Source organism: Thamnophis elegans, chromosome 11 (genome assembly GCF_009769535.1).
Source record: "Thamnophis elegans isolate rThaEle1 chromosome 11, rThaEle1.pri, whole genome shotgun sequence".
Classification (NCBI taxonomy): domain Eukaryota; kingdom Metazoa; phylum Chordata; class Lepidosauria; order Squamata; family Colubridae; genus Thamnophis; species Thamnophis elegans.
In genome coordinates, this window is record NC_045551.1 from 13,954,093 (window position 1) to 13,981,968 (window position 27,876).

At 39.1% G+C, this 27,876-nt stretch overlaps 1 protein-coding gene and 1 long non-coding RNA gene across 4 annotated transcripts in view; one reads left to right on the forward strand and one right to left on the reverse strand.

The window, feature by feature from the left end:
• The window catches only part of PBX1 (PBX homeobox 1), a 316,860-nt gene that overhangs the window by 110,404 nt on the left and 178,580 nt on the right, over positions 1 to 27,876 (reverse strand). The gene's annotated exons all lie outside the window — the stretch shown is intronic.
• LOC116515120 lies at positions 95 to 26,864 on the forward strand. The gene is made up of 4 exons (XR_004256192.1): positions 95 to 174; positions 1,265 to 1,623; positions 10,636 to 10,776; positions 26,826 to 26,864. It is a non-coding gene; the product is annotated as an uncharacterized LOC116515120 (long non-coding RNA).

The following is a 27,876-nucleotide window of genomic DNA, read 5'->3' on the forward strand; positions in this document are numbered from 1 at the left end:
TCTTGTTGAGTGGCCTTGGGCAAGTCCCTGCCTCTTCACCTCTGTTCATCATTAATGAAATGAGAGCAGCAATGACCCAGCAGTCAGCATGTCGGTGAGAATGAATGAAAAGAAAAGGAAATGCTGCCAGAGCTACAGTGGGGTATTGCTCTAAACAACCTTTATGCTGCACAGGTAAGCAGATCTGCTGCAAACTGTTTGCTTCCAATGCTTTCTCCTAGACCCCCAAGGCTTGGCTGAACAAGAGTTAAATCATGCTTGTCTGCAAGGCTAATACTGCTCTCTCTCTCTCTCTCTCTCTCTCTCTCTCTCTCTCTCTCCCTCCCTTCCTCCCTCCCCTCTTTTCTCCCTCCCTCCATTCCAAAGGAGCTGCTTCTTAGGCTGTTGATGCCCTTTTTTTCCCCTTCCAAAGGTTGTTCCATTGAAGACCTTGTTTGAGGAAACATTTTAGTTGCTAAGAAACTAGTTTCTCTTTGTAGACTCCAAGCACAGAGACAAAGAAACGTCAAAGTAACATGTTATTTTGACAATAGCCCCAACATAATCAAATGATACTATATTTCTGAATCTTCCTTTTAATATTTGCTAATATGATTTAAATGGAACATGACACACACTTTATATAAGTATATAATCACTCCTATTATACATATGTATGCATAATAGTGACAAACTGTGGGATAACATACTACACATGAAGACATACTATTTCTAACCTGCTCTCTCCTTTATACATTCAAACGGGAAGAAAATTCTGAAAAAAAACCACAAAGTGAAGCTTCACTCATCCAATGATTCAAAACATACATTTTGTCATTTGCCACTGATAAAGGGAGAGAATTATTTCATTTCATTTCATTTTAATTTATTTGTATGCCGCCCTTTTCCCTAAAGGGACTCAGGGCGGCTCACAACTCAAAGGGAGGGAAAAACAAAGTTACAAAAAAAAACATAAGACCATACATAGTTAAAAAAAGCACAACAATCATACCATTCGAAGTGGGGCAGCGAGTCTTTAGCCCCAGGCCTGTCGGAACAGCCAAGTTTTAAGGGCTGTGCGGAAGGCCTGGAGGGTGGTGAGGGTACGAATTTTTAATTGTAAGATTTAAAGTGGAGAATCTGTAACCAAGTTCTATCCACTTTCATTGAATAAATAAGTGGGCTCTGTCAACTGTAAACTAGTGCAAAATTAAAATTTAAAAGTACAAAACAATTATGCAGGTTAAACGAAACAACTCATTTATTATGTTCTATCCTTGTTTAGGACTCGGAATTAAGCTAGAGGAATAAAAGGGTGGCCCATCTTCATGTCTTTTCAAGCGTAGCCTCTCTTCCAAAGGATCCTATGCATAAGATGAGCAATGCACATTGAACTGATCCGGAGGAGGAGGAGGAGGAGGAGGGGGAGGATTTGAGCTACCTGAGCGATCAGTTCGGCGCAACTGTGCACTGTACAAGCAGCGCCCTGACTGGAGTGTGGGTGTGCCTGGCGACCAATTGGGATTCACAATCTCAAAGGATAAAAGCCTCCAAGCAGCCACATCGCCTCCAGGCACTTCACCACCATTCGGGCTCTTCCCCCTCGGCTGGTGAGCCGCCCAGCAAGGAGAGGCTGGTGAGGAGGTGAGGAGTGGCTGGGAGGGGAGGGGCGAGGCACATGATTCACCAAACTCTACAAAAAACAGCTACCGGTTCTACTGAACCGGAGCGAACTGGCTGAATCCCACCACTGGTGCTGTGAGTAAAACTTCATTACATGTAAAGCTTTGCTTTCCTGAGAAATCTCTGGTTAGCAAAAACAAGGCCTTCAAAGCACCAAGCTCTTTGGAGCAATGGGGCAGAAAGGCCATGCTGTTTTAGGAACACTAATGCAAGAGTCATGCCTCTTTTTCTTCTGTATACCCTGATGCACTATGGCACATCTGTCCCTTTATTTTATTTACTCACCAACCAGAAAATATAAATACAATTCTTTTGTAACCAACTAGGCAGACGGGGAGGCAGGCAAGCAGATAGGTACTGTAGTTCTTTCCAGATAATAAAGCTGAAAAAGGGTTGTCGTGATTAATGCTTCTTGAGAAGCCACTCCAGTACTATGGCGCTGTCAGGTTGGGGGCAATAACTTAAGCAAGCAGCAGAGCAGAGATAGTAGCAACACATCCTGGACTGATTCTTGCAAACGGCTGTTTTTGGCCTAGGAAGCTCCCTGAGTCTTCTGCTGAAAGGGATAACTTTCACTTGTTCTGCATTCCTAAACTGTTTAATGTTCAGGTAAGCTATTTTCAACAAAGAGGACCTGAACATAACCAGGCACAGGACTTTCTGCTTTTAAAACTGTATATGCTTTAAGTTAACTAATTTTTCAGTAAGGATTTAGTCCTTTCCAAATCACTTTTGGAATTTACCTCCCAAAGACCAATAAGATCACACAGATTGGGCCTCCTCCGGGTGCCATCGGCCGGTCAATGTCGGTTGGTGGCCCCCTGGGGGAGGGCCTTCTCTGTAGCTGCTCCGGCCCTATGGAAAGATCTTCCCGTAGAGATCTGGACCCTTACTACTCTTTCGGCCTTCCGTAAAGCTATTAAGACCTGGCTCTTCCGGTAGGCCTAGGGCTGTTGATTAGTATCCAGCCCCACTCTAATCAGTATGCATGATGTGTAATTTTAATAATTGTATTCTTATTTTAATTTTTATATGTCCCTTTGTCTTGTCTGTAAGCCGCCCAGAGTCCCTAGGGAGTGGGCGGCATACAAATATCAATAAATTCAAACTCAAACACTATACCCACAAATCGGGGTGGGTGGGTGTAAGAGCAGAAAGAACATAATGGGCTGAAACCCAGCTCATCTGTAAAACCCAATGGGGAAATTACAGGGTAGGCTTATGTTACTGCTTTGGTTGGCTGCTCACATCCACAGGTAACATCCCAGTTTATGATATAGTATATACCCTTCTACCAAACTGTTCAGTTTGAAGTAGAATTAATGATGATCATGAAGTTATTCCAACTATCCCTTATATTTCCTCAACTTATCATGAAAATTTTCTCCTTTTAGCTAAGATTCATTTATACAACATTGTGAATTACACAAAACAATCATGCAAGCAGAAAGAAGCTTGGCACGAAAGTGGGAAGTCAAGAAACACTTCCCCTCCTGCAAAGTAGCAAATTTAACATTATAAATTTATTTCGGAACCAAGCAAAAAGCCATAAATACAGTCAATTGCTTTCGGAAAGGAAAATAAAAACAGAGAATGAATTATCTGACAATTAAAAGAAGAGCATAAGAGAGCATTCAAGTTTCCAAAACAGCTCATTTATAGTTATGCACTGGGAACGTTTTCAGGGGAAAACTTTGTTCTAGAAAAAGAATGGCTTTGCAAAATTTCACAAAGATATAAAAATGAAGAATGGAAATGTTCACAGAAGAGCTGGCAATTCAAATTAACCAATCAGAATCCAAGGTTGACTAAGTGGTTTCTAGGTAATTCTTGAATGTCCCTTATAAAAAGACTAATTCTGTCTCTATTACTAGTAATACCTACTAAAATTTTAGAGTTAGTTGAATTATAAAAAGGTGGGCACTTGATTTTGCACAGTCACCATCTACATATTGCTGTCAATCACCTAGAGTTTCTTTGTTTAAAAAGTAGCCAACAAGTATAATAAACTCAATTGCATTTCTATGCCCATATTAAGAACTCTCTATAAAGCAGACGTAAAGTGAGATTTGGACATTAAGTGTGAAACCTACTGGGTCAGGCTGGACAGCCTCTTAGAGCCCCTTTACTTCTATATTAAAAGCCACATAGACAGAGTTGGAGCTTGCAAAAGAAACAGGAAGCCAGTGCCTAACCACAAGATGGCCCTATGTCAAAAGCCTATGTCAAAAGTCCAAGGTTCAATTAAAGTTCGTTAATGACACGTACTCCATAAACAAAAGGAGAAGTAAGATCCCATCTCCTTATAAGGTTTTCTCCTCAAGGTAACCACTAAGAAATGTGTTAAGTATTTCCGTGTTGCCATGCTTTTGAGAATGTATAAGAATGCGTGCTTCGATAATGAAGGTGGTTCAGAACTTGCAATGCTAGCCATGGGCTAGCTTTCTGAACCTGGCTGCCAAATAAACTTTTCTTGTATCCTGAGAAGTCTAAAGCCTGTCATTTTCTGCAACATCTATGAATTCATTTAGATATAAATGTTTGAAGTTCCCTCTCAGTCAAATTCAACCCCTGTTGACTCTATAGACATGGCTGTTCTAGTATTTTTAAGCAACAACAGGAAAGTGATTCACTATTGGTTTCTTCTAGGTTTTTTTCTACATCTAAGCCTAGCCTATTGTTTCTGGTGGTTTGCCATCCAACTGCAGTACTAAGCCTGTTTAGCTTTTTTTTTTACTGCAGCCAACAGTATTTATGACTGGCCACTTAACCAGGCTCCCTCTTTTCAGTTTTCTAATTGAAAACTGTTGCAGGCAAGCAAGGCAAGGATAAGGGCATCAGCATTTGGTAAAGGAAAAGGTAGACATATATTTATCTTGTTTTGATTTATATGACTTTCACAGATTTCTTTCCATAGTTCTGTTTTAATTCCTCCATTACTCTAGAATTTTTTTTAAAAAAAAGTACTTATGGGGCTGGTGGTAAATGTTAGAATCTTATGGCCTTTATTATAATAAATGCACAAGTGCTAATTCATTTGAAAGTGCAATTCAAAATATTTCTAACTACCCTGAGATAATTGGCTTTCTTTGGATGTCAAGCTGCCCATTTTTAAAAATCAACTAATACCGTTCCAGCAAGTGTTGAATTCATTCTGAAGAATAATATTGGTGACATTATATGAAAAAAACTTTCTCTGCCACAGTGCCTTGTATGATGAATTTCATGCTCCAGGAGTTTAAGCCATCATCCCCTTTATCTTTAATTGTACTGAAATTTGGAGTCTTTGATTCTGTTCAACTACCACTGCTAGGCCTTCTTTTCTTCATACTGCTTTTAATGCAAAATTCTTTATAGTATTTTTTTCCATGAGAGGAAACTATGAAACCATTATGTTTATCTTTGTGTTTGCTTTTATATGTCATCAGTTGCTTTGAGTTATTTCTTTGGGGAAGAAAACAGAGAACCAACAGTTTCTATAAATAATATAAACTAAGAGCAATGCATGAATGCCTAGAAGCATAGATGAACCAGCTGCTAGCAACAGTCTCCTACCCAGACTGGCTAACACAAAGAAAAATGGTGCTAATCATGAAAGACCTCCCACAAGGGATGAGCACTAGTCAATAACTACTTCCGCGTAATATGGACACTATCAGGCATCATTGCCACCAAGCTACAGGACCGTTTGAGTCAATACATGAACACAGCTCAGAAGGAGCTTCTTGGAACAACAGCAGAAGCTCAAAATACCAGTTGCTCATAAATTCAGAGTCACCCAAAATTCAAGGTATAGACCAAGGTTGTCAAACTCGTGGTCCATAGGCTGGATGTATCACGGACTGGCCACACCCATGCCCAGTTTAACAAAGGGGGAAAAAGTCCAAATATGACACGTGACGCCACCGTGATGATGTATGTTTGACAGCCCTGGTGTAGACAGACTGATCTGAGCACAGCTTGGGCTGACTGTGGAAAATCTACAATTCAATGGCACACATATGGAACTGTGAATGCCTGGCGCTATACCAAATCAACAGGACACTATGGATCTTCAACAACTTAGTGGGATTGTAGAAGACAACATTGGAAGTTACGTAACTCAAGACTGCTCACATGGCCATAAAGTGTGGCAGGTATCAAGGTGATGCACTGTCTCCACTGCTGTTCTGCATAGTCTTGAACCCCTCAGCTGGAAGTTTAAGAGTGGAACTACCATTGGCCAACTCGTCTACATGGATGATATAAAATTATATGCTAAGAGCAAATAAGACATTGACTTGCAGATCTACTTGACATGTATCTACAGTGAAGACATTGGGAATGTCATTAGGCCTGGAGAAATGTGGCTTAATTGCAGTCAAGAGAGAAAAGGTAGTTAAGATTGAGGAGGTGTCAGTGGATCACATAGCAGACATATACACCACCTGCAAGTAACTTGATATTCCATAGTCGCATGGGATCCATGATGAAGAAACAACATCCAGGCACCACCAAGGGATAAGACAGGTGCTGAACAGCCAGCTCAATGAGAACAAGATCCAGTCCATCAACCCATACAGGATCTATACAGGAGTGTCAAAGTGAGCAGGCAGGATCTAGTGAGTGTCAAAGGCACATATGCAACTGTTGCTCATTGCAACACTATTGACCGTCCCACATGTATTCTATGATTCTTTTCATGAAATATCATGAATCATCTCCATATACAGATGCAGCACAAGTAAATCAAGTGATTGTTCCTGAAAAATAATTCAAAAACTCCAAGTCTTGCCAAATTTTGAAGAGTCATCATCATTGAGTATCTAAAATAACCAATCAATGAAAGAACTGTGCCTATAGGGGGCATTCAAGACTCCATTAAACACTTAACCTTGTGCCTTTAGTGATTTCTGGGTATGATCTGCATTCTTTATTTTCAAAAGAGATGTCAGGTGTATCTACCTTTTTGTGCAAAGGAGGCTTTGGCTATGTGGAAATTAGAAATTACCTGCCCCAAATGTCACTCTCTTAACTCTTTTATGTTTGTAAACCAATCAGAGCTTCTGCTCAGGGGTTGCTACCCCCCCCCAAAATAAATATAGACAGGCTGGAGCTTTTCAAAAACATCATGGGGCCTTTTGTTCAAATGCAATGCAACTCACAGAAGACAGTAATGGGTTAGAGCACACTGTGTAACAGCCTCCTTTCCAACACTGGCCAAGCCCCAGTAGGGATCACCTTGATCACATTTGCAGCCACTTTAAATATTTACAATCCCAGTGTTACAATATGTCAGAAATGCTTTACTATCCTGCGGAGAATATAATATTCCATATTATTATGCTCATTGAAAATTTTAGTAGTGGCAATTGAAACAAATTGCTGTATCAGCTTAAAGGTATTTGAGAGTAACGTAGAATGCTACCTCTTTTTTTTTTTAAAGAGGTCGTGGCTGTGACAATTCTGTCAATAACCACTAACAAAAATCTAGTTTGGGAATAGCTGGGATTCTCTGACTCTCAGGGTAATTGGGCTGACTGCAAGCTGCAGTGGAAGTAATGTAGCATGGCATACTAGTTAACGCAGTTGAGGCTGAAAAGAAAATAAATAGTAAACTATTCCACGAAGACACCTGGTTGCCCCCCAAAATGGCAAAAATAAAATATCATCATCAGATTCTTAAAATGATCTTTGCTTGCCAACCACTTTGGTTCAGCCGAACACATTGAAACAAATTCTAAATTGGAATAGCTTTGATGGATTCTAGCAATAGCAATAGCAGTTAGACTCATATACCGCTTCATAGGGCTTTCAGCCCTCTCTAAGCGGTTTACAGAGTCAGCATATCGCCCCCGCAATCTGGGTCCTCATTTCACCCACCTCGGAAGGATGGAAGGCTGAGTCAACCTTGAGCCGGTGAGATTAGAACCGCTGAACTGCAGATAACAGTCAGCTGCACCCTAACCACTGCACCACCTTTTCAAACACTCAGAACTGCTGTTAGACATCTAATGCAGGACTTTGCATCACTGTATTAGTTTTGCATCACTGTATTAGTTCACAAAGCAGAAGGTATGCTTCTTTTAAAGGGAGCTTTTTATTTCAGAAATACACTACTCATAGAAAAAGGTAAAGCTTTCCCTTCTCCACTCAGTTCTAACTCTAGGGGGCAGTACTCATCTCCATTTCTTAGCCAAGGGAGCCAGCGTTATCAGAAGACTTTTCCCATGGTCCTGTGGCCAGCATGACTATATGTCAAAGGCACACGGAATACTGTTACCTCCCCACTGAAGTGATACTTATTTATCTACTCACATTTGCATGCTTTCAAATTGCTGCGCAGGAGCAAGTACAGGAGCCTACCCTGTCACATGGCACTGGGGTCTCAAACCCAGACTTTCAGCTTTCCAGCTCAAAAGCTCAGTGCCTTCAACCACTGAGCCTCTACGTACCCTTATCCTACTCATAGATTTTAATTTTAAAAAAAATCACATATTCAAGCCCAGCAATAGGTGGACTTATAGTAGTTTGGACTATAGCTACTAGAAACCACAGCTGGTATGGTGCATGGCTTTATGCAAACTGTAAGTGCTCTATTTTCAAGAAAAGAGCCGAGGTGGCGCAGTGGTTAGAGTGCAGTACTGCAGGCCACTTCAGCTGACTGCTATCTGCAGTTCGGCGGTTCAAATCTCACCGGCTCAAGGTTGACTCAGCCTTCCAGCCTTCCAAGGTGGGTGAAATGAGGACCCAGACTATGGGGACGATATGCTGGCTCTGTAAACCGCTTAGAGAGGGCTGAAAGCGGTATATAAGTCTAACCGCTATTGCTATTGCTAAAAGATTGGGCAACCATTCATCTGGGATGATGACAGGTCTTGTGCCATGAGCAGGGGGTTGGACTAGAGGACCTTCAAGATTCCTTTGAATCTGTGAGTCTATATTTTGACCTTTTGACTCCAGCAGTAGTTCTAGCACAGGAAGTGCAGCTATAAGATAACTTCTACTACTAGCCGCTAGTGCTTTGAGTTGATCTGAATCAAGCTTCAGTATGTTCACTTTTTTTTCTATAACACTGGTAAGTGCAGTAGTAAAAAAAAAACATTCTGGGTTTCACTCTTTCCACAACTATTCCATGTCTAAATTAGTTCTACAGCCAGGTATAACACAATCCTTGCGGGGAATCATGGAAGAACTGCATAGCAAACATATCAGGGCTCGATCTTTTCCAAGGCTTTGCCCAATTCTTTTTCAAAGCCAGGGGTGCATAGCAATAGCAATAGCAGTTAGACTTATATACCACTTCATAGGGCTTTCAGCCCTCTCTAAGCGGTTTACAGAGTCAGCATATTGCCCCCAACAACAATCCGGGTCCTCATTTTACCCACCTCGGAAGGATGGAAGGCTGAGTCAACCCTGAGCCGGTGAGATTTGAACAGCCGAACTGCAGAACTGCATCTGTTAGTTCTTGTCTTTGTTGCTGTATTTTATTCTGCCAAGAACAATGGCTGCCCTTGCTTGAACCTTCAGAAGCATGCATTCTCTAGTTAGTTCCTATTACTGAGCGTTTCTTTATCTGAGGGACCCGAGGACAGATTTGAGAGGGAAAGAAAAAGTGACTGAAAGCAAATGAGGCTAAGATAAGTATGAGCACTGAGCGCAAGAAGAAGGTGTCAATTAAAAAAATGAAGGCCATTGCATTTGGTGCTTGACAGATAGGGTGAGCTGAGCTGACAGCCAGTGCATCAACCAAGCTTTGGTGGCTTCCTCGTCTCTCATGGTCCCCTGAGCTGGAAACCTGTGACATTGGCTCAAGCAGAGACTCACATCATGTTTTATTTGGTGTTACAATAATTCCCTTGCAGTTACTTTTAATCATGGTAATTATAACAATTGGAAGTTTAAGAAGTCCAAGCTAAGCCTGAAGGCAAACTGTAATGAAGCAGGCTGGGTGCCTGGAGAGACAACACTTAGCTCTGCGGAGACTACCAAGGGGACCAAAAACTTGTAAGAGGGGTTTCCCGTTTCAGAAAATCCCTTCTCTGTGAGATAGTTAGTATTACCATCAGTAGATACCTCTTTTTCAGCTGCTGCTGAATGGAGCAAGTGTCAGGACTCTTCTCTTGCAAGCAATCTCACTCCTGGATTTTAAAGCTGATTACTATAAGTATAGTTCAGTGGTGGGTTTCAAAAACTGTTCGAACCTACTCTGTGGGTGTGGCCTCCTTTGTGGGAGTGGCTTGCCGCCCATGTGACCGGATGGGAGTGGCTTGCCACCCATGTGACCGGATATGAAGATGCCGACAACACTTGTTAGAACCACCTTAAATTACCTCACACACAGCACTGGCATGCATAAGAATATGATGTAAACTTGTTTTTTAAAAGGCATCTTTGGTTTGCATTAAAACAACTTCAACACACGCAATGTTCTGATTGCACCACAAACGCAGTAGCCATCCTTACCTTTCACAGAGGCACTGAGTTTTATAAATATGAGCATGATAGTGTAGAATAATCATATCCAAGGACCAGTGGTGGGTTTCAAAATTTTTTGGAACCTCTTCTGTAGGTGTGGCCTGCTTTCCAGGTCCACTGGTGGAACCTCTTCTAACCGGTTCGGTAGATTTGACGAACCGGTTCTACCGACTAGGTGCGAACTGGTAGGAACCCACCTCTGGTATAGTTAGATGCAACATAACTTTATACTGCAACATCACTATAGCACCAGGGCTATAACACAGGAATTCTCAAAACTATGGGTTGGGACCTTTATGGGGATTGGGAGCAACTTTAGGTGATAGCAATTTGAAAAAATAAAAATAAAAAACCTGACCAAGCACGCACAAAGGAGGAAAACTTTCAGAACCTGTTTGATGGTTTGCTTGAACAAGCCAATAATGGACAGCGATTATGCCAGCGATAAACTCTGTAGATTAAAATGTAATTACTAAATTAAACAATATATTTAATTTCTTCCCAACCTTACCCCAGTGAAATCATTAATTTCATTCAAATGGATCGTTCCTTTATGTTAGAAGTCATGGTGCCACAAAATTTGAGAACTTTAATGGAACAATACAGCCTTACATAAATCTGAAGAAGTATCTCTGAATCAAAGAAGACCTCTGATAAGTAAGTAAATGAATTTAAGTATCAATTGTACTCTTAAAATATGCCAGAGTGATTTTTAAAATATATTTATGAGAAGTGTTTTCTCGTGATACATCATGTGATGGCAACGTGATGCTGTGAGTTTGACACCCATGCTATAATAGATTATTCATTTTCTTTTTTTTCTTTTTTTAAAAACTTTTTATTTTGTTTATGCAAACATCACATTTTTGCAACACATTACACTTCTTTTATATATCTATTGTGATTCTTTTATACATATAAGTCTTATATAACTATAACTATATATATGCATTTATTTTATTTCATACATTTTTTCTTCATTCTATATATAATATTTTATATATTCTATGTGTAACAACCAATTAGTTTATTTAAATATACGAAAAACCTTTTCCCTAGGCTAATTGTAATCACTTGAAATAAAAGTAAGATTTTTGGTAAGATATTCATTTTTACAATAGCGATTCTTCCCATTAATAATATTTGTAGTTTCCTCCAATTTTCAAAATCTTTCTCAATTTTCTGAATCATTTTATCATAATTGTCTTCCTTAATTGTTGAGCATTTCCCTGCCAGCCAAATTCCTAAATATTTTACCTTTTCTACTATCTGCATTTCCAGGTTTTCCTCTAATTCTTGCTCTTGTTTTTTGGTGAAATTCTTTGTAATTTCTTTTGCTCTTGTTAATTTTAAGTCCTGCTACCCTATTGAATTCCTCTATTTTTTTGGATTAATCTAATTCCCAATTTTAATGGTTCCTCTTTTTTATTTTTAATCCCTTTATTTCTTGATTGTTTCTAATTTCTATTAATAGAACTTCCAGTGTTAATATAAATAATAAAAGTGATAATGGACATCCTTGCCTCATTCCTTTCCATATTTTAAATTCTTCTGTAGTATCATCATTTATTATTAGTTTTGCTGTCTGGGCCTTATATATTGATTCTATCATCTTTATAAAGTTTTCTCCAAATCTCATCATTTTTAACTGTGTGATAATGAACTGCCAATTTAAATTGTCAAAGGCCTTTTGGGTGTCTAAAAAGACCGGTGTATTCCCTGTATTCTCTTCATAGTATTCTAGTGTATAATTATCCTCATATTATTTTTTAACTGGTGTTTTGGTAAGAAGACGTTTTGACCTGTGTGAATGATTTCATTTAATATTTTTTAAATTCGCTCTGCCATTATTGATGTAAAGATTTTATAGTCTGCGTTTAGTAAAAAAATTGGTCTGTAATTTTTTATTTGTTGATGGTCTGAATCTTCTTTGGGTATGGGTATCAACGTTACATATGCTTCCCTCCATGATTATTCATTTTCAAGTTTTCATTTTAGGATGCCACTATACAAAGAGTCTTTTTATCCAGACTCAGGATAAAATTCCTCCTTCTATCTCCCATGGAGAACTATTTTCAATCATGAGGCACCCACTTCCAATAATCCAGATATCTTGTAGATATTTTATTTGTATCTTATCTTGAATTCTATGAAAACCAAACCGCAGTCTTTAAAAAGTATCTTACAAATGAAAATTTCCTGTGTATAAGTATACATGGTTCAAAATGTAGCAGCATGAACAATATCAGGCATTTCTAGTTATATTCATATGTCCTTGCTCTACATGAGTTGCATTAGCTGCCAATCAGCTTCTGAGTACAGCTCAAGGTGCTGGTTCTTACCTATAAATCTGTTCATGGCATAGGGTCTCTGTAAATGTAGGACTGCTTGTCTATAATAATTTCTCCCTGCCCAATATATTCAAGCTAAGTGGTGCCCTCCAGGTTCCCTCAATTATTTGTTTGTCATCTCAGAACCACTGAATATAATCTTTCAGAATTCCTATGGCACATGAGAACTACCAGAGGACTAGAAAAGAGCTGATGTGGTTCCAATGTACAAAAAGGGAAAAAAATGGACCCAGGAAACTACAGACCAATCAACCTGACATCAATACCCGAGAAGACCCAGGAAAAGATAATCAAGCAGCGCACTTTGTGAGCATCTAGAAATTAACAAGATAATTAATGGTTTACCAAAAACAGATCACGGCAGACAAATCTTATTGCCTTCTTCAACAAAGTCACTAAATTAGTGAACAAGGGAAACACCATGGATATAGTTTACTTAGACTTCAGTAAGTCTATTTGACAAAGTAAACCACAACCTACTTTTTGATAGACAGTACCATCACCAGATGGATTCACAACTGGCCGATCAATCATACTCAGCAAATTCTCAATGAAACTATATCTACGTGGAGAGAAGCATGCAGTGGAGTTACCTCAAGGATTGGTCTCTGGCCCAGTACTCTTCACTATCTTCACAAATGATTTAGATCAGGGGTGTCAAACTTGATTTCATTAAGGGGCGCCTCAGGGTTGTGTTCGACCTCAGACGGCCAGAGTAGGCATGGCCAGAATGGGCGTGGTCAGTTCAACGTCACTCGTATCGGGGGCACCTGCGGTGGCCAAATGCTAAGGCAGGACTTCCCAGAGACCCTCCCTCATTCTCATTATAACCTTCCTTCCTTCCTTCGCTTCTTTTTCCTTCCCTCTTCCTTCTCCTTCCTTTTTCCTTCTCCTCTTTCCTTATTTTTCCTTCCTTGCTCTTCCCATCTCTCCTTCTTTTACTTTGTCATTCCTCTTTCCCATTCCCTTTTCTTGTCCCTTCTTGCAAGCTCAAATGCAAAAGGGGAAATATTTTTTTATTTTGTTTTGTTTTTATTTTGTTTGTAAAACAAACAAATGGCTGCATACGGTCCCACCAGGCCATTTTTTGGGGGGGGGCTGGGATAGCCTCCTGCAGCCCTCTGCCTGTGAAAATGGAAATTGGGGAGGGGGGGGCAAGCGTGACCCTCCAGTGCTCCATTTTTGCTGGCAGAGACACTACAGGCTGGTCCTTTGCTGTTTCCAGAGCAGCCCCGTAGACCAGATCTAAGCACTCCATGGGCCTTGAGGGGAATTCATCAGATTTGCAGATGTCATCAAGTTAGGGGATAGTTAACAATCTGAATATGTGAATAGTTAACACTTTAGAATATAGACTCCAGATTCAGAAAGACCTTGACAGATTTGAACACTAGAATTCAAATCTGGAATTCAGCGGTAAGCAAAGTTAAGGTCCTACAATTAGGCAAGAAAAAACAAATTCAGTAGGTACCTGGCTCAACAGTAACAACTGTGTGAAATATCTAGGTGTCCTGGTATACCACCCCTTAAATATGAGGCAGCAGTGTGCTGCAACCGCCAAACCAATGCAATCCTACATTTTATCATCAGAGGAACAGTTTCAAGTGATTGTGAAGTGATTGTACCACTTTATACTGCACTGCTGAGACCACACTTGCAATATTGCATCCAATTCTGGCCATCAAGATGCAAAAAGGATGTTGAGAGCTTAGAAAGAGTAAAGAGAAGAGCAACGAAGATGATAAGAGGTCTGGAGGCTAAAACATATAAAGAACAGTTGCAGGAATTGGGTATGTCTAATCTAAGAAGGACTACAAGTAATATGATAACAGCAGGGGTGGGTTTCTCACCCCGTTCCAACCGGTTCGGTTGGAACGGGGCTGGCGGCATCCTCATGCATGTGCGCGGTGCACGCATGCGTACTAGCGTCTGTGCGATGCTCCAGCTGCTCCTGGAGGATCGTGCAGGTGCTGTATGCGTCCTGCGCATGCGTGGAAGCGCAGAACTCATCAAAACCTGGTAAGGAGCGCGGGCGGGTGGGTGGGCCCTTCGCCGTTCCCGGAAGTTACTTACTTCTGGGTTCACCGACCAACCGGTTCGCAGGGACCGCCGCGAACCGGTTGAAACCCACCCCTGGATAACAGTCTTCCAGTACTTTAGAGGTTGTCACAGAGAAGAGGTGTTGATCTATTCTCCAAAATCACCCAAGAACAGGACAAGAAGTAACAGATGGCAATTTACCAAGGAGAGATCCAATCTAGAATTAAAGAGAACTTTCTTGACAGTGAGAACAATTAATCAATGGAATAGCTTGTCTCCGGAAACTGGATGCTCCATCACTGAAGGTTTTCAGGAAGAGATTGGACAGCATTTGTCTGAAATGGTATAGGATTTTCTATTGGCTGTGGGTTGGACTAGAAGAGCTCCAAGGTCCCTTCCAACCATATTATTCTAAGTTCTATATTTTATCTTGTTAAACCAAGGAAACATAACTTCCCCAATGTCTAGAAGAACACCCTCTAGCCTTAAGGAAGAAAGGAAGAAAGGAAGTGTCCACTCTCCTGGGGTTCTGGAAGGACTTTAAGACCTGGCTTTGTTCCCAGGCCTGGGAATAATGCCTCTGAGGAGAAACAGTTGTGCTTTTTACAAATGTGATTGTCATCTTGTCTGGACTCTTAGGTTTTGTTATGTTTTTTATCTTTTTAATTGTATATTTGTCAGACATCAAATAAATAGCTCTACGTTTATAATATGGACTGCCATGTGGAAATTTATAGTTTAGTAAGTCAGTTGGTCACCCATAAAAAGTACATAGCACTCTTTGTCTTCTTACATCATTTGATCCTAGGCACAATCTCATTACTATTGATAAACATCTATAGTTCCAAACCTGGCTGCAGGATAGGCAGACAATGTGCAAACCTGTTCTGCTCTCAGTGTGTTAATGCTTGTGCGGTCCACGTCACTGCTGGAATGGCCTTAGGGGAAGACTTGATGGTCTCCCAAGCCATCAGCGTCTTTCTTGCTCTTCCCTGCTTCCCCTTTCCTTCCCCAGCTCACTGCTCTTATTAAAGCTATTAATTCAGAAAGCTAAATTAGTGTGTTTCATCTTCAAATTGCTAGGGAACACTTACAAAGAAAGCCAAGCCTAATAGAACAATCCTAATTCAATCACTATTTTTTTCTTCTTCTTCCCTTTCCCTCTGATGTATCTCATCAACTATGAATTAATTTAACTTATGGTAAAACAGCTTCATAAACCATGGCCTACAAATAGCTTGTTTCCAATGATTCAGATTAAGATAAATCCCAATTTTTCAGGATCCAGACAACATTATTAGATGGGAAATTTGGCCAGAAGAACAGAGAAATTTGTGAATTATGAAGATAAAAGAGATATAAATTCATTTCTTGTTACACTAATCTAAGTTGAACATGACGTCTGAATAAGCTAATCTTCTTCAGGGGCATATAATTTGAGGCCTCTGTATTGGTATATATGTACACAAAAATTGTGTGTGTGTGTGTGTGTGTGTGTGTGTGTGTGTATTGACCACAATAATGACTTGCTAAAACATATATATGTTTTCGTAGATTTTCACGGGTGTAGGTATGCTGGTCTTGTTGTATTCAGGTCTTTTCCCGTGTAAGATTGAGAAAAAACACCAAATCCAAAATAAAAGCCTCTCCCATCAGTGAAGAGATCCAGCAAAGAATCATCTCCAGAGAGAAATCTTCCAGATGCCCCAAGCTCTATGGCCTCCCCAAGATACACAAAGAAGGAACACCACTCAGACCCATAGTCAGCTCCATAGGCTCACCTCTACAGAATCTTGGCAAATTCCTCGCCAAACAACTCCAACCCAACACAGAATCCATCACCTCACACGTACAAAACTCACTCCACTTCATAGAAACAATAAAGAAACAAAACCTACAATCCAGCGACCTTCTTGTGAGCTTCGATGTCATATCCCTCTTCACTCAAGGGCCTATAAAAGAAGCTTTGCCAGCTATCCAGAACAAACACAACCCCCCTAAACACATCCTGGACCTGACCAACCACTGCCTAACCAACACCTACTTCATCCACAATGGACAAAGATACAAACAGATAGAAGGAACACCCATGGGATCACCCCTCTCACCCCTCATTGCAAACTTATACATGGAACATTTTGAAACTAACGCCTTAGATAAATCTGAACACAAACCCAAACTCTGGCTTAGATATGTTGATGACACTTTCGTGATTTGGCCACACGGGAAAGAATAACTGGACAACTTCCTCACACATCTCAACAGCTGACACCCCAAAATAAAATTCACTATGGAAATAGAAGCAAACAAGCAAGTTCCCTTTCTGGATGTCCTAATCTACAAAAAACCCAATGGCTCCCTAGAACACACCATCTACCAGAAAAAAACACACACCAACCACTACTTAAATGCACAATCCCATCACCACCTTGCACAGATCAACTCTGTAGCCAAACATTTCCAGAACCAAACGCCTAGCCGACAAAGACCACCTGAAAACTGAATTACACACTCTCACAAATGTATCGTCGTTGGAATCTCCAACAGATTCCAAAGAAAAACAATTACCAACCTAATCCAAAGGGAGACTCCTCCCAAGAACTGAGACACAGAACAGGACAACGGCATCGCCCTCCTCCCTTACATCAAAGGCATCACAGATAAAATCAGCAAAATTCTCCACAAGCACAATATCAAGACAGCCTTCAGCACTGACCAAAAAATAGCCAACATCTTAAGAAACCCCAAAGACAAGATCCAGCTAGAAAACCAAGGAATCTACGAAATACCATGCAAAATCTGCCCTGCCACATACATTGGACAAACTAATAGGAGAATAAATGCACACATCGCAGAACACAAGAACACCGTCAGAAAAAAAGAGAAAAAACTTCCTCCCTTTTCCAGCACCTTAAACAACAAGATATGAAATTGATTTTGAAGGAACCAAATTAATCTGCAAAATAGAACACTTCAACAAGAGAATAATTATGGAAGCCATCGAAATAGAGAAACACCCCCACAACATGAATAAATGTGACGATACCTCCCACCTACCAGACATCTGGAAACCAACCCTAGTCAACAAACGAACACCACCCACCACCCAGGTCGTTACAACACAAAACAACAACAGACACACAGCCAGCACCAATCTACCAATCATGATACAACTACATAGCCAATCAATCCACTTACTGAAACAAAGCCAGCACTCCACACACCTCCACCAAGATTTATAGAAAGACGGCAGCTCTGACCACGCTTTACTCACACAAACACGAAGCTGAAAACACCAGCCTGAAGATGGCGAGTGAGACCTAGCCGAAACGTTGCCAAGACAATCTCAATCTTACAGGGGAAAAGACCCAAAGACAACAAGACCAGCATACCTACACCCGTGAAAATCTATGAAAACACACACACAGACACACACACTGTATGTATGTATGTATGTATGTATGCATGTATGTATGTATGTAATTTCAAGGCATTTGTAGAAGCAGCCCATCAACCTTATGATTTAGGTTCAGACAACAGACAGCTGTATGAAAGTGTTATTACATCAGCAGAATTGAAGCCATTGCATCAAAAGCAAGAACCTTTTCTGGCATTACTTAAAGATCCTTTTCTGTTCCTTTAAAGCTATTAATAAGTGTCTGGGCTGTTCTGCTTTGCTTTTCTCACTTCTCCGACTGCCGTCATTCCAGGGGGAGGCAAAGAGAGGGAATAAAGAATAGCTTCGCCACATAACTCCCTCATTGTTTCACAGAGAGAAACAATGTGATGTTACAGAAATCAGCTACTAACACTGTTTCTGCAGCTCATACACTCCTGCTTATGGTTCATACATATTCATTACAGATGCTCTCCAATCTATTTTGATGAGGCGATTACCCCTAGGAAACAGGAAAGAAAGTATGTTCTGGGCTGTATTTGCATATTTAGGTTAAATTACTCTAGATTGAATTAAGGGCCAGCTCCTCTTATACTGAAGAATAAAATCACAGCCCACATGTATCACTTTAAACTAGGAATATCTATTAATACTAACACCAACCAAAGAATAGGTTAAGGGTTTATTAATGGACACCAAATTAAGCCTACCCTCCCCCCCATTAAAAAGTAGGACACATTGCACCTCCCTCCGCTGACTGTCTTTATGAGCAAAATGCACATTACAACTTAGATGCACAGATTGTCTATTCTGACGTCTTCCTGATATGCACAGATGCTTTTTTTTCAGAGTCTTATTTTGTTTTTCCTTTGTGAACGAAGTGCTCCTCAGACAATATAATGTGGGCTAGTGAGCCCACAGTAAAAAAAATGATAATGAAGGTTATCTACCTATCAATTTTGAGGAGACGGAATATGTAGATAATCACCCAGGGCGTCACCATTTAGCAGATTCCTGTTTCCCTCCCCCATAGCGTACTGTACAAGAGGAATCAATGGAAATGAGAAGAGAACATGAAAATGAGCAGACGCCCACAGAATGTTTAATTTGTCAAATTAAATTGCATCTTTGCAGTAGAAATATAAGCTTAGTAACCTCTTGACATGCAGTAAATAAAAATATGATGGGTGAATGTGAGAAAATCAACTTAAAACAGGGGATTTATTATAGGTCAGTGTTTCTCAACCTAGGCAACTTGAAGATGTCCGGACTTCAACTCCCAGAATTCCCCAGCCAGCATTCGCTGGCTGGGGAATTCTGGGAGTTGAAGTCCAGACATCTTCAAGTTGCCAAGGTTGAGAAACACTGTTTCTAGTGTAAATATGTTTTATTTTCATTTCATTTCGTACAGTCACATATATACTGTGCATAACCGGGGCATATAACATTGAACAATAAACACAGCCCTCCCTCTTATCAACAATACCGCCCAAAATACAAACCCAATATACCACTTCGACACACCATACACCCTTTCTTTCGCCAACTTTCGTTCTTCCCTCCAACATTTCCCTCTACCCTACTTCCCCTCCCCCTCTATCACTCCTCTCTCCCAATACACTCCCTCCCTTCCTTCTCATCCTCCCTCCAATCCTCTCTCCCACCCTCTCTACCCCTCTTTCTTCTTTCCCTCTACTCCTCCCTTCGGTGTATTTCTACTATCTATCAATATATTCAGCTTGTCCTATTTTTACACTAGAATTAAAGAGCAACAGTATACAAGTGCAATCATGTTACTTTAAAATCTAACACATACTATATTTCCCCCCTCCCCCCTCAGACCCCAGAGAAACACTGTTATAGGTCCTATTAAATATACTTTTGCCTAGATATGTGGTTTTCAGATGAGGAAGTGAATTACTCAAGATTTCTGGCAATGCACTTCAGAACCAACAGGGCCTGGCCAATACCCCCTTTCTAACCTGCTGAAGAAGAAAAACTCTCTGTCTGGAGTTCTACCTGGTGGCCATTCTGTTTTGACATTTGAATTTCTGGTCAGCTGAGGCTGCAAGAGCAGGATCTCCCTCCCTCCGTCTTGTAAGGATGGGAAGCAGGCGCAGGCCCACTGCAGCCATCCGGAGAAACAAAGAGCAACCTGCAGGGCCCCCTAGCCCAGTGCGCTTGTGTTCACTTCTGTGGCAGACTTCATAAGGCTCAGCTCTTTGACTGGCGTTGAGTTTATGTGAAAGTAATTAACAGTAATTAATCCTTAATTACAGTAATTAGCCAAGTCGCAGTAAATTAAACCACATCTGGAGCAGATGAGGGCTTCCGAATGGGAGCCTAACAGAGGCGACAATCGGGGAGATGCTGAATTCATCTGACAGCATCTGATTAAGTCTACCTGTTGCTGGCAGCTTCATTTGCATATTGTTTTTGTTTGCTTTTCTTGGTAACCCTTAGAACCCTGTTCCTATCCCCAATCTCTCTGGCTGGACTAGAAAGAGAAAATGAAATTGCTCTTTAGGGGCAACGAAAAGGACTATAAAAGCCATTAAAAAAAGAAATGTAAATAAAGAATAGGACTGGGAAAATGTGTGCCCCCCTCTGCTCCAGAAGAGTGGAAAGGGATTAAAGAGGTTTGTGCTTGGGTGATGCTCTTCCCAACAACTTTTTCATCTGGAATGCAAGTTTGGCAGTTGTAGACATGCAGTTGCTTGCTGTAGTTTCAGACATGCATAGAAGACATCTTTAAAAAGCTGCTGGGGAAAAAAAAGGCTAACCTTTTGTATATTAAATCTCAAACTTTCCCGATTTATCAGAATGAATGAAAATGGAAAATTCTAAGAAACCTTGCATGATTTATTGTCCAGGATCAGCATTTATAAAACATATTTCTGGGTGTATGGGAATACATTTCTGATTGACACTGCAACCTTCATTTTCTCGGGGACTTATTTTGAGGAATGTGCCTTAGGGTAGCATTTTTGTAGCCCAGTCTTTCAACAGGATTTAATGCTTCTAACTATTCAGTAGATTTTGGCCTTAATGGTTAAAACTGGCGAAATAACAAACATTTTGATGATCACTGACAAATATTAATTATGAAAGGATATATTTCATCATTTCTGATACTAACATGATTTTATTGTATTTCTAAAATAGTGCCTGAAAAAGGAAATATTAGCAATCATTATTTCTTCCAACCGGGCCAGCCTTACATGTTTTTTAAAATTTATCCTAATCTTTTTCTGTACAGGGCGGGGCATAACCTTTTCCTAGGGGGTCACAGCAACACTTGTAATAACAACACAAATAATTCATACACCATTCGAAAGCCCATCAAAAACTGAGTTTATTGACACGATTTAATAGTCAGTATGACCACCATTAGCCCTTCGAACAGCATTCAAACGAGGTGGATAAGAACACAACAAATCTTCAAACAGTTCCGTTCGATTTTCCAGATTTTTCAACACAGTTTCCAAATTCATTCTCAAAGTTTCAACCGAATATCGATTTTGACCTTGCTCCTGAATCATCAGAGCTTCCACTTCATCCTTAATTATGGCCCCAATGTTCTCTGCCGGATTGAGATCTGGCGAATTGAGATCTGGCTCCAGCATCGCGAGCCTCTCGAAAGGCAATGCATTTTATTCTGTCAATGATCCTTTGTTCTTCCGAATCGAATTTTCCAGCCATTCTTAAAGCAAATTTAACATTTAATAGCTCATTCAATTCAGTTTTTTATGGGCTTTAAAATGAGGTGTCGCGGAAGTTGTAAACTGCTGTCGATCTTGCTGTGACCCCCTAGGAAAAGGTTATGCCCCGCCCTGTATTATGTTTTAAAAGACAACTACCTTAAAGCTATGTGTAATATAACTTTTCATGGTTTGTACAAGGACAACATTTAAAAGCAAATCCCAGAACAGGTGGCTAACTTGCAAGTACATGGCTTTTAATGGAAGGTGGACTTAAAGGAGCAACAATTCTGCATTTCAATGAAAGGAGTTCAATGTACTACAGATAATTGCATTTCCATAGAACATCTTTAGATATCTAAATACATTCATTCAGGGAAGGAAGGAAGGAATGTATGCACATTTCATAGAAAGCAATGCCATATGGACAAATTGTTATGGACATTTTTGGATATATTATTTGAGGTCTTAACTGCATATATCGAGATCCATTCCTTTTTCAACCCATCATCCATTAAGCTGCAAAACTGAAGTAGTTCCTCCTGCATTTTTACTTTAAACAGATTCTTGTCTGGATCTTGGAGTGTAACTGTGATGCTCTGTTTCTGTAATTTGAGGAACATGATTGGGAAGATGGTGTTCAGAAGTAGGTGTATGGGCCTCCAGTGCAATGCAATCTCCATGACAAATCTCAATCCCTTATGCGGTTCATTCAGAGCTAATAGAAAGCAGCTGAAAAGCTGTTCATATCACTTAAACTTAAGCATCACACTGACTGGATATTCATGCCTGCTACAATTTTTCCTGGCATTTGGGAAATGTAATTGGATTTAATTTAACTTAATTATTTAGAACATTTATGTGTTGCCTGATCCATTAATGGCTCTGGACAGCTTACAAAGATATAATTTTAAAAATCCATAAAAAATATTAGAAGTTCAATAGATATACAACAGAAATTTACAATAACTGAATTTAATTTTTTTTTTATTCTTTAAAAGGAAACACAATAATTTTGCAAAAATGAAGAGGTTCCTCTTTCAACTCCAATGATAGTTTATTCCAAAATATGGGTCTAACCATGGAGAAAATGGAAGTGATTGTGATGTCATATCTATAATTGTGGCAAGATCCATCACAGATACTCCTCTGAGGATCTACCTGTGCAGAAAAGATAGGAAAAAGTACTCATTAAATGGCTTGGATATAAGCCACATAAGTCTTTATACATCATTGTGATTATCTTAATGCAGGGGTTCCCAACCCCCAGGCCATGTCCTATTCGGAACCAGGCTGTGCAAGTGGTGGGAATTCACGCTCTCGCATGCGCAACTCCACTTGTACAAGTGCCAGGTACTTGCGCTTTTACAAAACCATCCCCCTTCTCCTCCCCCACCGGTCTGCCAAGCCAGAAAGGTTGGGGACCTCTGCATTAAGGTGAATTCAGAAGGCAATCAGCAACTGATGAAACTTGTTCAACAGAGGCTAGGACCTCAAGGAGACACTACTCATTGTTCATATTATCACATGCTGGTACAATTTCCAACCAACTCGAAATGCCACCCCAGGAAGACTGCACTGCAATAGTTACCAGCACTCCAGTCTGTTTCATCTAGATAAAAAGCCTTGATTTATCAGTCAAAATTGAAAAAAAAAAGGCTCTCCTTACTACAGATGTTATATGGCTGTCATTCATCAGTCTGGCTCTAGAAGGATTCCGAGATTGCAAACAGATACTTTAGGAGAAATATATCCTTAATATCTCCTCCCCTCCCCATTTTCTTGCCTGAAGATGGCTTCTTTATATTGATGTTTAATTGTTTAAATGATGATCTGGTTAATCAAATATGCAACCTTTAGTATAAACTCTATTTATTATGTATACAAAGTGCTCAGCTATAGAATCTCTTCTGCATAAAGCTTTAGATAGTAGTACTAGTTTTCAAAAGTGTGCTGCTAATATGGTAATATGCCTTTTGCCTTTTGCAAAAAATCCATTTAGGAACTTTCCACTGGATATGCTGACATAGAAGAATCAGCTTTGTGATGAATTATCTTATATCATCTCAGCATTTTCTCATATTTTGCTTTGCTTAAGGAAGTTAATTTTATTTTTTTTATTTCACTTGGACATTACATAATAGAAGGATTATTATTTTAATCAATTCAAAAGTAGATTTGAGAGTTTATGCTGAAAACAATAATGTAGATATCTACCAAACTATAACATCATCTTATTTCCACAGAGTAGTTGAATAAAAAGGCTAAACCTCACAAAAGAGAAGTCAAGGAAGGGCACCAGGCAAAGCCAATATTTTAATTCCATCCATTTTTCTACACAATATGGGTAGATGATGCAGCTACCGTGTGAAGTATGCAGGATTGAGCTTATCACTGTCCATATGCTAGCTCCATGTATGCAAGGAATAAATGTCTCACATAAAATATGAGATGAACAAAATGGTACATTTGAAGTGAATCAACTGTATTGTACATACTGTATATAACCCTATATGAGCGCTTGCGATGGAAACTGACAACTGATGTTAATTAGGAGTATGTTATGTGCAAAATAAATGTATTCATCTTAGATGCAACATGCTGATCAACAAAATTTGTTAATGAATTGCAAGATGCATTTAAATTAGTTAGCAACCTGATTTAGAAATGCATGTACATGCAAATTAAATTAAGTAATTTTACATATTATCAATTTGTAAAGATACTTTTCACCTGATATTGCAAATCAATTTAAATATCAGTTTCATAAATATGCAACGTTGTATGATATGAAGTGTGATATGGTCAGTTTGGCAAAAGCACAATCCAGATTTAAGAAGTACTGAATATTAGTTTTAATTGGCTTAAGTTTTTATTGCTTCAAAGAAAACCCCAGCAATTTCACTTTAAAAGGAAAGCTATCTGCTAGCTTTATATAGAAAAGGAGGGGAAAAAGCATTGCCTGGTCAGATGGAAGAAACTGGCATGTGGCTGTATGGTTTAGATCAGTGGTGGGATTCAGGCAGTTCGCACCTATTCGGGAGAACCAGTTATTAACTTTCCAAGCAGTTTGGAGAACTGGCTGTTGGAAGAAATCTCATTTTGTTTTTTTCCACTTTACAGGGCTAATCCTGTAAGGAAGGCAGGAAGGAAACATTCTAGTGTTGTTTCTAGCCTAATCTTTATTGCCCTGCTTACAGAAACTGCCTCTCCGGTTAATCCTTATTACATTGTAACAGCTAAGGCAAAGCGTCCATCAACCTGAGTGACGTTGAGTTGGCCATACCCACTCAGTCACATCACCATCGAGCCCCGCCTGCCTAGCGGATCATTAGAGCAGAGAACTGGTTGTTAAATTATTTGAATCCCACCACTGGTTTACACCCTCCATGGACTCTACCTAATTAATACATCACCAAATATCTTCTTTGCTCCAATTTCTGGTTTATGCTGAATTTACACTATAGCTTTCAAATAGATCTATTAGTGGATTTTAATACACCGGCTTCCCTCCTCTCCTATTGAAGTAAAAAAAAAACTTCAAAAATTATAATATGCATAATTAAAGATTTAACAGAGAATATTTTTTAATGTGCAGCATTGAAAAATGCTTGCTATACTTAAAAAAAAATCCTTCCCTTCTTAGATTATGGCAAAATAGGAAATACCAGATCCTAATCACAGGGAAAAAAATTGTTAGCAGAGGCTAGTAATAAGAACATTTGTTTCACTTACAAAAGTTTCTTGGCATTAATAAAAAAAACTTATTTTAAAGATTATTCGCCTGCTGGGCATGACCAGGTATAACCTTTATGGAAGCAAGAGAAGGTCCTGTCTCCTCAAAGGCAAGCCCAATATGGTCAAACTACAGCATCCCCTTAGTTCTTTTGTTTAGTCACTGAATTTAAAAGGGAAGACTTAGAAAAAATAACAGGATGTGAAATAGTTAAAAAGGTTAAATATCTAGGAGTTTACATCTCAACCTCAAACAGGAAACTATATAAGTATAATTATGAGCTACTATGGCATAGTATACAGGCAGAGATGAAAAATTGGGAAAAACTACAATTATCTTTGTTGGGAAGAATAGAAGCAGTGAAAATGAATGTCTTGCCTAAGTTCTTATTTCTTTTTCAAATGATACCAATACTTTAAAAAGACGCAAATTTGCTTGAATGGCAGAAGAGTATTAACAAATTTGTATGGGCAGGGAAAAAGCCGAGAATAAAACTTAAAATAATGCAAGATGTACGTGAGAGAGGAGGCTTGAAAATGCCAAATTTAAACCTATACTACGAAGCAGTAGTTTTATCAATAATCAGTGACTGGATCAATTCAACAGAGGACAGAATACTTAACATCGAAGGGCATGATTTGATATATGGTTGGCATGCTTATCTGATATATGACAAGAAGTTGGATAAGAATTTTAAAAGTCATATTTTAAGGATTGCTCTATTGCGTGTCTGGAAAAAATATCAACATAAACTAAACGATAAGATACCTATGTGGGCAATTCCCAGACTTGCAATAGAGAACATAAGTATAGCACAAAAACAGGATGTAACTACATATAGACAGCTTCTTACTATAGAAAGAGGTGTATTACAGCTAAAACCCTTGAATGTACTAAAAGAGGAAAAGGTAATCCAAACATGGTTTCAGTATGGACAGTTACAGGCCAGATGGAAAAAAGATCAGAAAATTGGTGTTACGCAAGATGAGGACAATCTACTAAAACAAATTAGGGATCAAAGTCAAATCCATATAAAAATATTATATAATGTATTAATAGAAATGGATTCTGAAACAGAATCAGTTAAAGACTGTATGATAAAGTGGGCACAAAATTTTGAAGAACCAATAATGCTGGATACCTGGGAAAAGATATGGGTAAGAAATGTAAAATTCACGCAAGCCCAAAATCTGAGAGAGAATTTTTATAAGATGTTTTATAGATGGCATTTAGATCCTAAAAAACTGGCTTGCATGTATCCGAATTTACAACCTAAATGCTGGAGATGTGATTGTGTTGATGTACATATTACCATATATGGTGGACTTGTAAAAAGGTTAAAGCATTCTGGATAAAAATAAGGTGGATTATGCAAAGTATTTTTAAAAAGAGGATAAAGTTTACCCCTCAGTTATTCCTGTTAGGTATAACTACTGATTGTACTGTTATAGAGACTAACTTGATTTTGTACTTAATAACAGCAGCAAGACTGTTGGTGGCGCAATACTGGAAGAAGGAAGATTTGCCTACTATTCAAGAATGGACATTAAAAGTAACAAACTTAGCAGAGATGGCTAAAATATCAGCATATCTTAAGGATCACTCAGATGAGAAACATAAACTGGAGTGGAGAAGATGGATTGACTATATTCAAAATAAATACGGGACTAAGAAATTCTAGTTAGTTTATGACTGAAAAAGCAAGGAATGATATAATCTGTTTAGAGTTAGCCTAACAAAAGAGGAGTTAAAGCACAAATGAAAGATGATACTAACTTTCTTTTAGTTTATTTTAGAATATGTTTATTAAAGATTTATACCCTGTATTTGCTCTGGGAAGTCGGGGGGGAGGGGTTGGGGGGGTTGGGTTCAGGTGGGGAGGGTCAGGGGGAGGTAAATATTTGTAAAAGCTTTTTTAAATTTTTCAATTAAAAAAAGGGCGTTCCATTAAATTATCAAGAACAAAAGATAAAAGCAGAATGGTTTTTTAAAAATCTATAATTAAAATCATACCTTAAAAGAAAACTGAAGGGACATCATTTTTTAAACAAAACAGTGGACTGAGTAAGTGAAATCTTGCCCATCCAGAGCAACTTCAAACATGATTTCGTCTGTTTTCCATATGAAGTATAACCCTATTTCCATACGACACAAAAGTTTCAGTTGAACACTTTGATCTACCATCGCCACGGAAGAAACAGTGTGATGCACATAATGGACTTGTAAGTCACATCACAATGGAAAAATGTATATTAAATGTATAATCAAATACTTCAACCCCTTTACTAAAATTTAATTTAAAATTTAAAAGGATCTAACATCTTTTGCTAATCACATCCCTACTTTTTTCTGATTTTTATAATGACTCTATGCCAGTTGCAACCCAAGAAAGCTGATACATATGACTAATTTGCATAGATTAACTATCCTGGCACTTCATGTTTAGCATTTTTTTTTTTCATATTGCTACTCCCACCCCCTTCTCTCACATCATTAATTGCAAAACATTTTTCGCAACAGAAGAAAATATTT